The sequence below is a fragment of the Marmota marmota genome, unplaced genomic scaffold (genome assembly GCF_001458135.2).
Source record: "Marmota marmota marmota unplaced genomic scaffold, marMar, whole genome shotgun sequence".
NCBI lineage: Eukaryota > Metazoa > Chordata > Mammalia > Rodentia > Sciuridae > Marmota > Marmota marmota.
In genome coordinates this window covers 8,704,482-8,716,627 of record NW_025999943.1, presented here as the reverse complement: position 1 = coordinate 8,716,627, position 12,146 = coordinate 8,704,482, and the positions used below count along the sequence as shown (strand labels likewise).

The window sequence follows — 12,146 nt, the reverse complement described above, 5'->3', positions numbered from 1 at the left end:
GACAAGCAGAGAAACAGAGGAGAAAAAATTTATACAATGAATAATGGCAAAATCTTCCTAAATATGTTTGGAAAAAAAAACTTGATACAAAAAGTACAACAGACACAACTGATAATATAAATGAAGGAAATAATTTCGAAGCCCTTCATAATCAAACTGCTAAGAATTTTAGAAAGGAAAATATTTTGAAAATCACCAGTAAATAAATAATTTATTACATGTAGGGAAACAATTTTGACTTTATAACAGTAATGTAGTGGACAGAAGACATCAGATAATTGAAGTGTTAAAAAAAAATCTCAACCCTGAATTCTACTTCCAATAATAGTATACTTCATGAATAAAGATTTAAGAAAAATATTTTCAGATAAACAAGAGCTAAAAGATTCTTACCAGAAGAGCTGTATTAAAAGAAATGCTAAACGTTCCTCATGATGAAGGGAAATATCACATATAGGAAGAAAAAGAGAACAATGGAAGTTGTGATATGTATTAATGTCAAATAATAAACACAATTCTAGAAATTTTCTCTTAGTTTAAAAAAGGCATAAGTAAAACAATAATAACATGAATAGGTACATACCTACAGAGTGGTGGCTAGTGAAAAAAAACTATAGCCAGGTGTCAATATTTTAATTAAAGTAATTTGCTATTAATACTGATTTGTGTGTGTATGTGTGTGTGTGTGTGTGTGTGTGTGTGTGTGTGTGAAGCTGGGGATTGAACCCAGGGCCTTGTGCATGTGAAGCAAACACTCTACCAACTGAGCTATATCCCAGCTCTTAATACTAACTTTGTTTGAAAGAAATGAAAGCAGACAGAAATATGAGAAATAAATAGCAAATGATACTTCTGAATATAACCAAATACTATTGGAATAAAATATCAGTAGCCAAATAAATATTCACTTAAAAAAAGATACTTAAAATTCAGGAACAAAAATGATTAAAAATAAGAGAGCTGGAAAAAGATATGCCATGAAAATATTAGTGAAAATAAAGCAGAGTACACTGTACTAATATCAAATTAAGTAAATCTTAGGATAAGGACCAACATGTAGTAATGTTATTAAAAATATTGTTTCAGAACAAGAAACTTCATAATGGTAACATGTTTCTTATGTCAGCAAGACAAAACAATCATAAATAAATAAAAAATGTTCTCACATATATGTGACAATATGTAGTATAAAGATAAATATGCAGGTGCCCAAAACCAGAGCCTCAAAATTAATTAAGCCAAAGCAGCAGAATGTTAATAAACATAATGGAGAATTCAAAAAACTTTTCCAATAATAAATCAAAACCAAAAAATATTCATTATAAATATTGAAAGTATGAAAGACATCATCAATCAACTAAATTGACATGTCTAGTTAGGTACACCAAAAAACTACAAAATATACATTCTTTTCATGGGCACCAGGAACATATATTAATATAGATTTTATACTGGCCATAAAATAATTCTCAACAAAGTTTCAAAAAGAAAAGAAGATTTGAGGGTAAAAATGAAAGAAAGACAGGTGCTGGGAAAACAATTGCCTGACTTCAAAAAATTTAAATTAAAATCTACTACAAGAAAAACATCATGAAACTCCAGAAAAATGTAAGGTAACATATATAGCAAATCAAATGAGATTTGAGTGTTTTTTTTTTAAGTGGCAAGGATTAACTGAAAAAAGATGACAAAGAGAAATGAAGGGCATTGATGTACTCTCTTCTTCATTTTGCTGATAGATCTACTGGTATAAAAATCTAAACCAATGACCATTTCCCAGTTAGGAATGGCCAGGGTTGTGAGATGCAGTCTAATTACTTGTATAACCTCTTCAGGAAAATCAAGGCAGAAAATTTTTAAAACTTTGGGAATGAAATGGACATCTAGATATAGGAGATATGGGAAGCATTCAGAATCTGAAATTGTGAAAATCAAAAATGGATCTCTCCATGGTACATTATAATTAAAATCAATAACATACAGAACAAGCATAGAATTTTAAAAGTCTCAAGAGAAAAGCATCAGGTCATATTTAAAGGTTAGTCAATAGAATTTCTCCTTATTTTTCAGGACAAACTCTAAAAGTCTCGGAAATGTTCTGAAAACAAATAACTATTAACCAAGATTACTATATCCAGCAAAGATATCCGCTAGAATCAAAGAAAAAAGAAAAACTTTCCAAGGGAAGCAGAAACTAAACTAATCAATTACTACCAGATGTTAAATCTTATATACAGGAGAGAGGGAGAAAGAAAGGGGGGCGATGCTCCTGAGTTCACAAATAGACATATCTCATTTGAAGAGTGTCTAATCAAATGAGAAATAGATCAGAATTAAACATTAGAAAAAAATCAAAATAGTATGACAGGAATTAATAAACATCTCTGATTATTAATCTGAATTTAAATGGTTTGAAATCTTCAAGCCAAAATTAATCATAAGAGACAGAGTTACTTCATATTAGTAAAGGAACAAACAAACAAGAAGATATAACAAGAGTAAATATGCCCCAAATCATGGTTCACAAATTACATAAAACATACTGCACACATTAAAAACACAGACACAAACACAATAATACTGAGTGATTTAAGCACACTTTTCTCACCAACAATAGATCATCCAAACATAAACTAAGTAAAGACTCTTCAAACCTAAAAAATATTTAAATCAAATACCCCATTTGAAACAAATATATGATATATGATATGTCAAGATCAATGTAATGTTTTGAACAACCAATAAATTTCTGATGTTTAAAATAAAAAAAATGGATTTAACAGACAGCTAAAGAATATTTCATCCAATAACTGCTGAAAGCACTTTCTTCTCAGCTGCTCGTGCAACTTTCCCGAAAATAAAACATATTTTAGGCTACAAAGCAACTCTTAGCAAATACAAAACAAAATAGATATAGTTTTTTCAATCTTATAATAATGGAATAAAATTACAAATTAACTTCAAGAAAAACTACAGAAACTATATAAACACATATAAATTGAAGGATACACATTTTAACAATGAGTGGGTGATAGAAGAAATCAGGGGAGAAATTTATAGAATCAAATAAAAATTCATAGAATCAAATAAGAATAGTGACACACCATACCAGGAACCATAGAGATGGCTCAAAGAGCAAAGTTCATACCTCTGAGTCCCAAAATAAGAGAATCAAATCCCAAATAAACAATCTAATGATGCATATTGGGACCCTAGGAAAATAAGAATAAACCAACTTTAAAAATGGAAGAAAGAAATAATTAAGATCAGTGTCAAAATTAATGAAATAGAAAAGAAAAAAAAAAGCTTAATAAAATGAAAAGTTGATTCTTTGAAATGAAAAGACTAGATAGAACAGCCAGGAATGGTGGTGCATGCCTGTAATCTCAGTGGTTTGGGAGGCTGAGGCAGGAGGATCATGAGTTCAAAGCCAGCTTCAGCAACTTGACAAGGCCCTATCTCAAAATAAAATTTAAAAATAAAACAGTGGTTAAGTATCCCAGGGTTCAATTTCTGCTATTAAAAATATATTGATAAACTCTGAACTATAGTAATCAAAAGAAAAAGAGAGAAAGATTAAATTAATAAAATTAGAGACCAAAAAAAAAAAGGATATAGAATCGCAGATATCACAGAATCCAGAGGATCATTAGGGATAATTTTGAAAGATTGTACACTCCAATAAGTTGAAAAATCTAGAAACAAATGGATACTTTTCTAGACACATAGGACCTAGCAAAACTTAGTCAAGAGGTTGTAGAGATCTAAGCAGATCAATAGCAAGCAATGAGATTAAAGCAGTAGTTAAAAAGAAACAAAGAAAATCCCAGCACCAAATGATTCTCAGCTGAATTCTGCCAGACGTTTAAAGAAGCATTAATGCCTAGAAGTGTTCTGTTATCTTTTTATATTTTTTCTCAAATAGATGTCAGTTTAACAGTATAAATAAATGCCTTTTAAATAAAAAAAAAACTAATACCAATGTTTCTTAAGTTATTCTGTGAAAAGGATAGAACACTTACAAATGTATTCTATGAAGCCACTTTCACCCCAATACCAAAATGAGATAAGGACACATCAAGGAAATAAAAGTATAGAACAATATATCTGATAAATATAGGCGCAAAAATCCTTAATAAAATATTAACAACATGCATTCAAAAACAGATAAATAAGATTGTACACCCTAATCAAATTAGCTTCATTCCAGGGAATACGATTCAACACATGCATATTAACAAACATACTTCACCACATAAATAGATTTAAGGACAATGCAGAGAAAAACTTTGACAAAATTAAGCACCCATTAATGAGAAAGAAAATATGGATAGAAGAAACTTAAATAAAACTCTTGAGAGCTATAAATAAATTAATATATATGAATTAATGAATGAGGAAAAACTGAAAGCATTTCCTCTAAAATATGGTACAAGCCAAGAATGTCAACTCTCACAACTCCTACTCAATATGATATCTGAAATTCTAGTCAGAGCAGGAAGACAAAAGAAGAAAATAAAAAGAATTAAAATAAAAAGGGAAGAAGTCAAATTTTCAGTTTTTAGATGATATGATTCTTAGAAGATCCAAAAAGCTGTTACAATTAATAAATAGGAAGTTTCTTAATAAACAGAAGACTGCTAGAATTAATAAACAAATTTAGCAAAGGAGAAAGTTACAAAAAAAAAACATACAAAAATCATTAGCTTTCCTACACACCAATAACAAATTTAGTCAAAAAGAAATCAGTAAAACAATGCCACAATAGCCTAAAAAAACACGTAGGAATAAATTTAATGAAGATTATACAGAACTGAATATTATAGAGCATTGAAGGAAGAAATTGAAAAAGACATTAGACTATGGAAAGAACTTCCATGTTCACAGATAACAGAGTTAATATTGTTAAAATGGCTATATTATCAAAAGTGGTATAAAAATTCAATGCAATCCCCATCAGAATTCTAATGACATTCTTTACAGAATCAGACAAAAAAAGTCTTAAATTCATTTGAAAGAATAAAAGACCCAGAATAGTCAAAGTAATTTTAAAGGAAAAAAATGCAACATAATACCAAACCTGAATTTTTTCACAGACCTATAATAACAAAAACGGCATACATGGTACCGGCATAGAAACAGACACATTGACTATATCCAAATTGTACAATATTTTCATTGGTCCAAAATATTCACTGGTAAACATTTGTAGGAAATTTTCTCTCCTATCCCTGACATCTGGTAACCTCTGACCTTCCTCTGAGATGATAATTTTGTTTTTTTATTTTGAGCTTTATGTGAAAAGAGTACAGTATATATTCATATGTGTCTTTCCTGGTTTAGTTAACATATGCTTTTAAAATTGATGTATGTGTTTTGAGGACTATCCATTCTTGTTACTGTTGACCAGCCCTCCAGTGTATGGATATGTCAGAATTATGTTTTTTATTACTAGTTAAGGGACATTTGGTTTCTTTGTTTCTTTTCTTTCTTTTTTTTTTTTTTTGGAAATCATCAATAAAATTATTATAATTAAAATACAAGAATTTTTCATTTATATTGGGTATATATCTAATGGCACTATTAGATCATCAGTAAATGAATATTTAACAATATAAGAAATGGCCTTTCTATCAGCTGAGTACTAGTTATTCAATATCCTCTTTGCCAACATTTACTATGATCAGTCTATTATATTTTAGCCATTTTAGTGGGTTTCTATCCATTATAGCTCTGGTTTGTATTTTTCTAATGACTGATGACATAACTGAGCATCTTTTCTGAATTTTTTTCTTTGAAAAACATTTCTTTGGCTCCAATTGAAAATTTTGATAAGATGTTATTAGCAGGTATAAATACTTTTCTTTTGTGTACTGCCATTGCATTGTGATATTGCTTAAAATGACATTTCTTCTAATAACATTTTGAGAGGTTTCCTAGGGTTTTCCATATATATGCTTATGTCATTGGTGAATAAAAGTGGTTTAACAGTCCTGATACATATGTATCTTGAATTTGTTTTCTTTCCTTATTTCACTAATTTCCCTTTTACGTACAGTGAGTGTGAGTGTGAACTATCTTGCTCCATTCATGAGCTTGGGGTGGGGGAGTGTTTTGAATTTCAACACTATATATGATGTTAACTGTTAAGTTTTTCATAGGTATTCTATTAGAGAAATGATCCCTTCTCTTCCTGGTTTGCTGATTTTTCTATATATTTTCTGCATTTATTCAGATGACTACATAGTTTAAAAAAAATTTTGGCCTGTTACTACATTAATTTGATAAAGTTCTGAATATTCAACCAGTCTTTCATTCCTGAAATGACTTCTACTGGTCATGCTGAATTATATATTTTAATCACTGCCAGACATAACTGACCATAATTTTGCTAAGAATTTATGTGTCTGCACATATGAAAAATATCGATTTGTAGTTTCTTTCCTTGTGAAGTTGTGTGTATGTGTGTGTGTGTGTTTGTGTGTGTGTATTCTTGATTTCATAAAGAAAGTTGCGATGATTGTTTCACTTTGATGTCCTGGAAAAGGTTCTTGTAAAATTGGAATAAATTCTTCTTGAATATTTAGTGGAATTTGTCATGAATCCCTTTAGGCCTATATGGAAACTAGTTTTCTCTGTGAAATTTTTAAAATTGTGTATTTAGCACACTTAAAAAATAAAATTGAATTCATGTGATTTCTTCTACATTGGACTTTGGCATTTGACAAAATTTTTTTTTAAAAGTTTCATTTAAGTTGTGTTTATTGGCATGAAGCGGTTCATAATATTATCATTATTCTTTCATCATCTGTAGTGATGCCCTTAATTCATTCTTCAAATTTATAATTATTTATTCTCTGAGTATTTTCATGGTCAGTCTGACCATATAGTTATCAATTATTTTAAACATTTTCAAAGAACCAGATTTTGGTGTTACTAATATTTCTAGGATTTAAAACATTTTTCTTTAATTTTTATTATTTACTTTCTTTCTGATAATTTTAGGTTTAATTTGCTCAACTTTATCCAGTTTCTTAAAGTGAAATATCAGCTCACTTGAGACTTTTACCTGTTATAATCTTTAATACTACAATTTCCCCCAAAGCAATGTTAATTTATCAAACATATTTATATATGTGGCATTTTCATTTTTATTAAACAAAATATTTTTAGATGCACTAATGATTTTGGTGGTCATTATTTAGAATGTGTTGCTTAATTTATGAATATGGAAATTAATATGTTGCATGTTTATATTTAGTTCTTCTGGAATCTGATAGTACACTTTGTATAATTGGAATCCTCTTATATGCATTGAGATTAGTTTTTTTTTTTAATTGGTTGTTCAAAACATTACAAAGCTCATGACATATCATCTTCCATACATTTGATTCAAGTGGGTTATGAACTCCCATTTTTTACCCCAAATACAAGTTGCAGAATCACATCGGTTACACATCCACATTTTTACATAATACCATATTAGTGACTGTTGTATTCTGCTACCTTTCCTACAGCCCTGAATATGATCTATTTCTTGAATGCTGTCTGTATATTAATGAAGAATATGAATGTTGTATTTTCTGTGAACAGAATTTTTTAAATATTATTTTTTACATTGTTTGATGATATCATTTAAGTTCTCTACATCCTTACTGATTTTCTGTGTAGAGGTTTTAAGATTAGGAGAAAAGTGTATTGAAATATCAGAGTGGCAATGTGATGGACATCATTATTCAAAGAACGTGTATGAAGACACGAATTGGTGTGAATATACTTTATATACAACCAGAGATATGAAAAATGAGCTCTATATGTGTAATATGAATGGTAATGCATTCTGCTGTCATTTATTAAAAAATCAATAATAAATATTATACATGTTTTTCTATTTATAAAAAAGAAATATCACAGTGTTCTTCTGAATTTGTCAACTTCTTTCATCTCTATCAGTTTGACTTTGTGTATTTCAAAGCAGTTTTATTAAATCCATGTGTATTTTGAACCAATATATTTTTTTAAAGAATAGGACCCCTTGTAATTGAGAAATGTTTGTCTTTATCCCTTGTAATTAAAGTGTCTGGTTCTAAAATCTGCTTTTTTTAAATTTATTTTCAATGTTTTTTAATTCAGATAATTCAGGAACACAGAATTATCTTATTCCTTGTAAATTTTAACAAAATATATCCCAAGTCTTTTTACATAAGATTTAGAAATTGATATTTTCCTCTAAAATAAACTTCATTCACTTATACTTATTACTGTTTGTTATCTTTATTGTTAAATTGATTGTTAATTAATGCTATATTTAGGTATATTTTTAGATGTTTGTGGTTTGTCAATTTCATTAGTATTTTGAAGATTTATGATGTATTTTTTAATTTATATGTGACAGCAGAACTCATTACAATTCTTATTGACCATATAGAGCACAATTTTTCATATCTCTGGTTGTATACACAGTATATTCACACCAATTTGTGTCTTCATACCTGTATTTTGGGTAATAATGATCATCACATTCCACCATCATTAATAACCCCATGCTTCCTACCTTCCCCTCTAGCCCCTCTACCTTATCTAGGGTTTGTCTATTCTTCCCTTGCTCCCTCTCCCTATCCCAGTATGAATCAGCCTCCTTATATCAAAGAAAATATTCAGCATTTGGTTTGGGGGGATTTTTGGGGGATAACTCACTTAGCATTATCTTTTCTAACTCCATCCATTTACCTGCAAATGCCATGATTTGGCTTTCTCTGATATCAATATAGATACATAAGATTTCTTTGGCTAGTGCCTATGGTATATCTTTACTCAACTCATCACCTTTGTGTGTTTTCATGTTTTAATGGGTTTCTTACAGATGGTAATGTGTTTAGGCCATTTACATTAACGGGAATGGTCCATTTAATTATGTTTAAAACAATAGACTTCCTTTTTGTTTTGATTTGATTTGGGGTGCTTGGGATGAAACCCTGGACTTCACAAGTGCTAAGCAAACACTGTACTGCTGAGCTGCATCCTAGCTCCATCATCTTTCTTCTATTCCCCACTTTCTTTTAGATTAAACATCATAGATTATTACTGTTTTGGGGTATAATTATTTCATCCTGTTTATGTATGTATACTCAGTAGGGGAATTGGTGGAAAAGAAGGGTACAAAATTCCCAACACATAAAAATTAATGTTTGAGGAGATGAAAAGAAATATTTTGATTTGATTATTATAAATTATTTGTATGTATTTATCAGCAATAGCATATCTCATAAAGATTTACAACTATTATGTCTCAATAGAAAATTAAAATTTAAAATTTAAAAAAATTGGTTTATCTATATTAATGACATGTGTTATTCCTCTTGATTTTATTTTACTCTGGGGATTAAAATATATGTCTTTTTACTTATAACTGCATATATATGCAAATAATATAACACTTCAGGCATGGTGTAGAAATCTTATAGTATGGTCTTTTGGGGGGTATTTTGTCTTACATTTTACTTTTATATATGCTATAAAGCACACAATATATTGTTACTATTTTTGCTTAATACTACAAATTGTCCTTACAGTTAAAAGTTTAACAAAGGTATAAATCCTCATATATTTTTGTCAATGACCCCATCTTTCTGGGAATCTAGTTACACATATCTTAGACAGATTGACATCATGCCACAGTTTACTAATGCTCTTTATATTACATTTCAATCCTTTTTCTTTGTGTGCTTCATTTTTAAATATTTCTATTTCTATATTATCAAGTTCACTAATATTTAATTCTGTTACCAAACTAACAAACTGCTAGTAATCCAATCAAGTGTACTTTATTTGTAATATTTCATTTTCATCTCTACATTTTATATGTCTACTTTATGTCTTTCTTTTATCTTTCCATCATATGCTTGTTTTCCTTTGCCTTTATCCTCTTCTCCTCAATTTCCCCCATTCCGAGATGCACAGCATGATCATAAATATATTATTAATATTTTCATATGTTATTTCCTCTTCTTTGTCATTCTGGACATATTTCTAATGATTATTTTTCCTCCTGGCTATTAGTCTCATTTTCCTTGTTTTACTCAGGTTTGAAAGTTTTTGATCAAATGAAAGGTATTATAAATGTTATCTTGTTTCTTGCTGGATTTTGTTGCACTCCCTAAAACAGTGTTGAATATTTTTTCCAGCATGTAAATAAATTACTTAGAATCAGATTATCCATTTAGACTTTTTAGGTTTGATTTAGAGCAGACTTTACAACTAATATAACCAAATTGCTAAGCAGTGAATCTTTTGAGAAGTCTACCCAGTGTGTTATAAATTACAATGTCTTACCACTCCAGTGGAAACATGGAGCAACTCCCAATTTTGCATGAATAATGCTAATTTTTCTATCTGCCGTCCCCTCAAGTGGTTCTCTCTGTGGCTACGGGTAGTTTCTCTCATGCCTACACAAATCAGTATTCACCAAAACTTCAAGGCTATCTTCAACTTTTTATCTCTGTATGAATCTTTTTGCTTTGGGTGTCTTTTCCTGCAAATGATAGGCTGAGGCCTCCCTGAAGTCTGGTTTCACACTCCTCAACTCAGAACAATAAATACTGTTTGAGTTCCCCTTTTACTTATGCAGTCTGAAAACTGCTTCCAGGGATTAGGTAAATAATAGGTACTTAAGTTGTTTCTTTTTTTCTTTTTTGGTCTAGTTTTATACTTGCTGATGTTGTGAGCGTATGTGTGGTAGGAGAGTTTGCTCCCTACTCTCATACTTTATCTTCACAGAAACTTGGTAGAATCTTTTCTAAAATAATAAAACTATAATTCTAATAACATAAAACCCTACAATTTGGCCTCTTTGTAATTTAGGATAATCTCCATTTACAAATTCTTTATTTTTCATCTGTGTTTTTGAAAAGTAACATTATACATTGCTGATGTAGCTAGCAGCCCACCTCACCCCAGGTAATGATACTGATTTGGCACCATGTTTATTTGGAACCAAGAACTAGGTTAAAGTTACAAGCATGTGTCATTATATTCCCATAGACTCGCTTTTACAACTGTGTGCATTGCACAAACAAATTTAACAGAAAGCTCTCATTACAAAAGAAACCTCAAGGAGGTAAAGGAAGGAAAGAAAAGGATGTTAGACAAACTAATAGGGTCCACAAGTAACAGAATCATATAAGACAAAATTCAGTAAATATGCTTTTCATTTAAAGTGGTTTTCCACATCCTATATGTTTTTATTTTTAATTTGGAGGTGACCAGACCACCCTCTAGTGGGGTAAAAAAGCATGTCAATTAGCCAGACTCCGTGTGTTTTGTTTCAAGAGAGTAGTAACAAAATGTTGTGCAGAATTTTTCTTCCTAATTTTCCTTTAAGAGATTTTACTTCAAATTGAAGAGATTAACAGAACTTAAAAATGCCAAGATTATACATTTTTCCAAAATGTTTTATTCTTATGTAACTTTTGTAGAGCAGATGGAGAGGAATTCATAATCTTATTTAGAAATAGTGAACCAGAGGTTTCAATATGCCTATATGGGTCTGTTATACTAATCACCAAATAATGTGATTAGAACTCACAAGAGTGATGTAATTTTTTTGTATCACGGTAACAACAGTTGAAGTTTCTGTAAGACAGGCTACTGAGACTGCTCCTGTATCTTTAACACAATCATTTTGCATAATATCCATGTTTTCTATTAGAAAACATTTTCTAAACTTTTTAAATGTGTTATTTTGATAATAGTTACTAAGATCATTGGATAGAAATTTTTAAAAAATGTTTCTAATTTATTATATAAGTATTGAATTTTAAAATAAGAAAACCAAATAAAATAGATAAACTCTCTGAAGACAAAATTGCTAAGAATCTTTGAAAAGTTTGCTTTATATGAAAAAAGAAAACCCACAACAACAACAATCTCACCTTCTTAATTGTATCATTTTTCCAGTAAGTACTAGAAACATCCTACATTGGGGGGGTCTTAGGGAAATTCCTAAGTATCTCTTTGGTTTTTGTGGTATGGATTTATTTAGAAGCTCCATTAACTTTTTTTAAATTTTATTTTGCTAAGTCAGTCTCTGGTCCCATTTGTTCATTGTGGGTTTTTGTTTGAGTGGCTAAGATGGATGAAGACTAACA

At 29.8% G+C, this 12,146-nt stretch overlaps 1 non-coding gene across 1 annotated transcript; it reads right to left on the bottom strand.

The window, feature by feature from the left end:
- Positions 1–705: 705 nt before the first annotated feature.
- Trnav-cac lies at positions 706–778 on the bottom strand. The gene has a single exon. It is a non-coding gene; the product is annotated as a tRNA-Val (tRNA).
- Positions 779–12,146: the final 11,368 nt, after the last annotated feature.